Source organism: Lepisosteus oculatus, chromosome 2, assembly GCF_040954835.1.
Source record: "Lepisosteus oculatus isolate fLepOcu1 chromosome 2, fLepOcu1.hap2, whole genome shotgun sequence".
NCBI classification, from domain to species: Eukaryota; Metazoa; Chordata; class Actinopteri; order Semionotiformes; family Lepisosteidae; genus Lepisosteus; species Lepisosteus oculatus.
Genome location: NC_090697.1, coordinates 25,793,613 through 25,799,665, shown reverse-complemented (window position 1 = coordinate 25,799,665; position 6,053 = coordinate 25,793,613).

The following is a 6,053-nucleotide window of genomic DNA, read 5'->3' as shown; positions in this document are numbered from 1 at the left end:
GAAGAAACTAACACGTAAACGAGCGACATTTCATAACATTAAAAATACGGAATAAAACGAAGGAGAAGTAGAAGGGGACAGGGGAATCAATATAAAACTGATTGTTTATGGTAATAATTTAGATATTGTATTTGAAAGCACACTTTTAAATCATTTAAGGAGAAAAAACACTTTATGACTATGTTTAATGAAGGGTGTTTACCAAGGAGAGTAGACAACAAGGCTTATGCTGAACAAACACAAATTCTATACTTAAGAACTTAACTTTGAAGTGTTAAAGGTACTCGAAGCCCATATGATAAACATACCTCCATGGCCTGAAGTTACTGTACTTCAGGAAACAATAAGCCATTAAGACAACACTTTCAAGACTTTCAAGACAGGGGCTGTACCATCTGACTAGAAATTGACTAATACAGTGCCCATTCATAAACAAGTGACAAAATGGAACCAACTAATTTTAGACCAATACATCTTATTTCTGTTACATACTAGGTTAAGGAAACAATAATTAGAACTAAACTATACAGATGAAAATCTGTAAGGCAATATGATTCTAGAAGATAATCAACATGGATATAAAAATGTAGTTCTTAATTAATTTAAAAGTACTTTGTATGATGTACATCTGCAGAAGATATCATTTGAAATATTTAGATTTTTCAGAAGACGTCCCATAAACTAATACTTCCCAATTTACAGATGGTTGGCATGCATTGTACTTGGATTACAATGCTTGTAATTAGTGGAGTACCACAGGGATCTGTATGCGGACCATTGCTCTTCCTGATTGATTTTCATTATTATGTAAATTCTGGTACAATTATTTCATTACTGATATTCTCATATGATACCACAATAGGATTGGAAAACAGTGTAAAAGCTTGAATTTTAATTTTGACAAGACTAAGACTAAATTCAGGACTGAGAAAAAATCCTGGTGGATTATACAGTAGGCAAATGCGGGATGTTGCTTAAAAGTAGCAACAATCTGAAAATTGTATTGTAACGCAACAGGGGTTCAGGCGGGCGCCCCCTGCCGCATCGTCGGGGGCTCAAACCCGGGACTCCCGCATCACTCAACAGGGACCCAGCCCGGTGAGCTAAAGAGAGATCTCTCTACAGCCCAGTAGCTGTAGTCCTGCTATCACAGGGAAGGGCGGTGACGTCACCTGCTCTGGTAAGCCGGCTCTTACACAGTACCTGTCGGCCGTAAGATTTACAGTATATGTAAAGTGGGAAATGTCACGCATAAAGAGACCACTTATGACTTCAATGTTTATGTAGCACATAATTTTTATCTTCAATCTAGACATTGTGGAGAAGCAATAAAATAGGCAATAAGAATGTAAGAATAAACCAACCATAGGTCCCCATTTAGAATAATGTGAATATTTTGATCACCAAATTACAAAAATGATGATACTGCTGTGAATTGAGAGAGCCGGGGGTTCAGATGAATTTCCTACCCTAATGGTCTAAAAGAAATAAATCTTTTTGTCTTGACAGGTTTGAATAGAGAGCACACGATCCATTTTAAATAGCAAGAATACATTTGTTTTAAATTCATTCTGCCCTTAAATTGGTGTTAGCTCTACAGCACTGATTGCTGACATACTAAAACCCTACAGTAATTCTGGGGCGGAGCGGTGGTTCTGTGGCTAAGGATCTGTGTCGGTGGCTGGAAGGTTGCCTGCTCAAATCCAGTGGCCGGCAGAGGCATCCTACTTTGTTGGGCCCCTGAGCAAGGCCCTTAACCCCAACTGCTCCAGGGGCGCTGTACAATGGCTGACCCTGCACTCTGACCCCAAGCTGTCTCATGGAGAACAAGTTGGGGTATGTGAAAAAGACAAATTCCTAGTGTAAGAAATTGTATATGGCTAATAAAGTGATCTGATCTTATCTTATCTTTCTTCAGTATATCAAGCAGTGTTCCTTCACTAACCCACCTGACCACTTTACCAATTCCTGCTCATTAAACAACCTGCTCTGAATTTGTTGTTCTCCTTAGTATAATCTTCAGATCCAGTCTTCACTAGTACTTCAGGACTGGAAGACATTTCGTCCAAGGTATAGGGAAGCCATAGAATGCCCCAGGGCATTCTAGCCTGTTTCAATATTAGTGTATATTGCAATTCTCACATTACGAAGCAGGTAATTATGAGCACACAAAAAGCACAAGAGACAAGAGGAAGACACTTGACCCATCTAGGTCATTTGGTGAGAATGCTGGAGGTGTGGCATTGTGTAGTTTCTAAAATACTTTATTGAGATTTTCATCATTTAGATACAGAAAATTCTATTTTAATGTTCATTCAGCCTTGGTTCAAATAAAAGGTGAAACACATTGCATCTGTCCCCTCTTTCTATTTCGTTTGTTGTCCTTCAAGGCTGTCATGGTCCTGTAATGATCTGCAGTGCTCACAAATGAAATAGGCAATGTTTCATTTAGCAAACAGAATGTCAAAATGGCACCCACTCACTCAGAAATGGGCTGTAATCGTGGAAGAAACTGACATAGACATTTAGGCCTACCTTCACATCGTTGTTGCTTGTGATGATCCAGAGCAGCTCTTATATTCTTACAGTGTATACTGTGCAGTGACAGCTCTTGTCAATTACAGTATGTCCAATGCACGAACGCTGTGGCAGCCATACAATGTTTACGCAAAGGCTGAAAGTGAAGAACTGGATATATCACTTTAGCCATTAGTGTCCTCTAATCTCAAACGACAAACAGAAATGCTGTGTAATCAGATCTTTTCTACCTCATGAACAGAAAGACACAGTGGAGGTAGACTTATCGTAGGTGATGTAATGCGTGTAACTCAACTCTGGCCCTTCTGGGATTCAACTGGTCAACTGGATTCAGAGGACACACAGCGCCACCACCAGACATCGCTGAAATCTGTTACACCAAAAGACTCTTGTCACAGGAACCCTGAAACCTTAAAACTCTGATTTTTAACTCCTTTAGGAACAAAGCCACCTAAAATTAGCTAAGGCTTATTTAGATACTATAAGCCTGGATTTATATCCATTCTCTTAATGAAAGAGTTGGAAATCTTGCCTTATTAGCATTATCATCATCTGTTGTACATAACCAACACCTCCTTTAATTCAAATTCACGAGATGGATGTGTAAAATATTGTTAGTTTTTACATGTTTCTGTTGGAACTTTGGGCTAATTACCTTAGAAATTAATTAAAATTGGTTCTCTCAAGTCATTCAATAATGTGCAGTTCCTTTGACTGGTTCTTTTAAGCACACTCTTCATTTATTGTTCTTTTCAAATAGCTGTCAAATCACTTTTGAGGACTTGAGTCCTAATTACACTCAGTAATGTGAGTGTTGAATTAAATGAGTAAGTTCTATATTTCATGCATTTATTTAGTCCAGTGATCTTTGCAATGGTCATGATAGGCAGAAACACTAAAGAAGCAACATAGTGTTGCCCAGTGCTGACCTTTCAGGAAATCCTTACAGCTTTCAGCTGGGTACGAAATATTTGTGTGGGGATCTGTTGCTAGGGCTCTTAGGACTACTTTGTGTAGACACTATGTTAATGTCATATTATTAATATCTATGTATATATTAACAATATATTATAAGTAGTATTGTTATTATGTTTCTTATGTTTGTAACGGGAGCTGGTCCAGGCTCCAGCGAAGCATAGTTCAGGACCCTATGCAGACGGTATAATCCGGAAGTAAGGACATTTGGGAAGGTACAGCAGGATCGGACAGGTAGACAGACAGGGGGGCATGACGACGGTGATCTGGTGCTCGGGGGGTGTGGCAAGGGCAAACAGGTCCAGACAGTCCAAAAGGGGGAATCCAGGGCGCGGTCCAAGTCCAAATCTGGGGGATCCATCCAAGACAAAATAAACACAGTTAAAAGGGATCCGGAACAGGGGCAGGGAATAAAACCAGGATAACAAGGCCAGGTGCTCGGAGGCCTGGACTCAGATGGTCAGGAAGCCTAATGAAGTCTATGCCGCTGGTAGGCGCGCTTCTGGGCATCTAGCTCCCAATTCTGAACCCAGAATACTGAGAGTGCCAGGCTTAAATAATGAAACACAAAATAGAGGGTAGGTGCACAAAATCAACTAAATTACAAAAGTGTCGGAGCCCCCTTAAGAAGAGGGAACCCGATCGTGACAACGTTCTTAACAATTTCAGTAAACTGACAGACCAATGCGGTAAAGCCAATTTTTTCCTGACTAAACAATTTCAAATAGTTAGCAGAAATATATTTGAATGATACAGCAGTTAGTACATTTATTTACACTTTTTTATACTACAGAAAGAACAGGTTAGTTGCTTTTCAGAAATCTGGTTGTGCTGGTTTGTTTGGGGATTTTTTCTAACAGATTTACTAAGATTTTCAATTACTGTTTATAAATAGAACTTTAAGTGTGTGTTTCACATGCATTTTTGGTTTGAAAGCTGCAATTTTATCTTGTCAAGGTGGTGCTTTCACAGTCTGAAAACACTATAAGCCATAATCTTATAGCCTTTAATGCAGGGAAGTCCCGTTAGGGTAAAAAAATCTATCTGTTAGAAGACAAAAATATCATTTTTATGACAGAGAAGAGTTGCTTTGTCAGACCTCCAGAGTGATATATATAGCCATGCAATGGGGTTAAATGTTTTGACTTTGCTTCAATAAATCCTCCGATGCAATCATAAATTGTAATTGCTATTCTGGACATGCAAATATTTGAGCTTTACACTTCAGAAGGCAGAATGTGTCAACAAAATGCTAAGATCTGAAGTTTAACACATCTAAAATGCATGTTTTCTTGACAAAATGTAATGGGCTTGGGCATGACGTCAGCGTACACAGCTGAAGTATGCTGGAGTAGTTGTGCTACTAAATTGGACCATGGCTGTCTGCTAGTGTTTCCTCAGCGTCTGAGGGCCCAGCACTTTCACACTGAACAAGATGATGTGATTCAAGTTAGCAGCTGAGCACCTGGTGAACCTGTGACACAATACTTCCAACATCATTTGAGTGGTCAATGGAAGAAATAAAAGTCATGTTTATAAAGTAAAACAAATCTCTAATTTGTATTTTAAACGCATGTTGACAGAACTCCCTGCTCAAACCTTGATCCTAAGGGCATGGGGGGTTGTTGTAAATAATAATGTATTGAAAGAGCAAGAGATCTGACTCACTACTTTCCAGACCATGGTGTTATGATGTTAGTAACAGCTAGTCTCATGGTTAGTTAGTTTCTGGGCAAATGTCACTGGAGTTACTTGATCATCCACTAAAGCTGGAAGAACATGAATATGACATCAAATGACTTTTACATAGCGGCTCAAATTACTGTATCCTGATGAGAAACAGGGTGAAGTAAACAAAGAAAGTTGCTTTCTTAGTGTGTAGGTGTGACGAGATATTGGGAGGCTGCAGTCTTCTGTTCCGTTTATGCAGTAGCTACCTGGCCAAACACTGTCATTAGGAAATAAACTGAGATCATACCATACATGCATATCTATATATATTACAGTCAAACACACCATAGAATTGTCTTCAGATACTCAAAATATGCGAACACCGAAAACATTTTTTTTAACTTTCTGTACTTCCAAGACCGGAATTTTGTAATGTGCTAGATTGACAAATTTATTGAGAAATTTTGACCAAAGTTCTGCTAGATTTTTTGTTTTGGGCCATGCCGTTTACTTTTATTTCTGCTGAGGTTACTTACCCAAACATAGAAAAATAGCTGGTGCAAAAACTTACCAAATTGTGTTTAATGCAGTACATACTGTAGCTGGCTAATGGCTGTCCAATTATTTGTTGATGAACTTTCAGTTGATTAACCGCTAATTTCTTTAAACGTCAGATTTAAAAATCTTTTTTCTAAATTGTTACTGAACATTTAGCATCACTATGAAAGAAATTCAAAGTTAAATTGAGAAAAAATTAGGTGCTCCTCTTTAGTCTGCATACATTGCTGTGGGTTGAGCCGTTAGAGGTGAATGTCCTACAATCAGCTGATCATTGATTTGCATAACAGCCAGTTTGGGTGTGCTTGCAT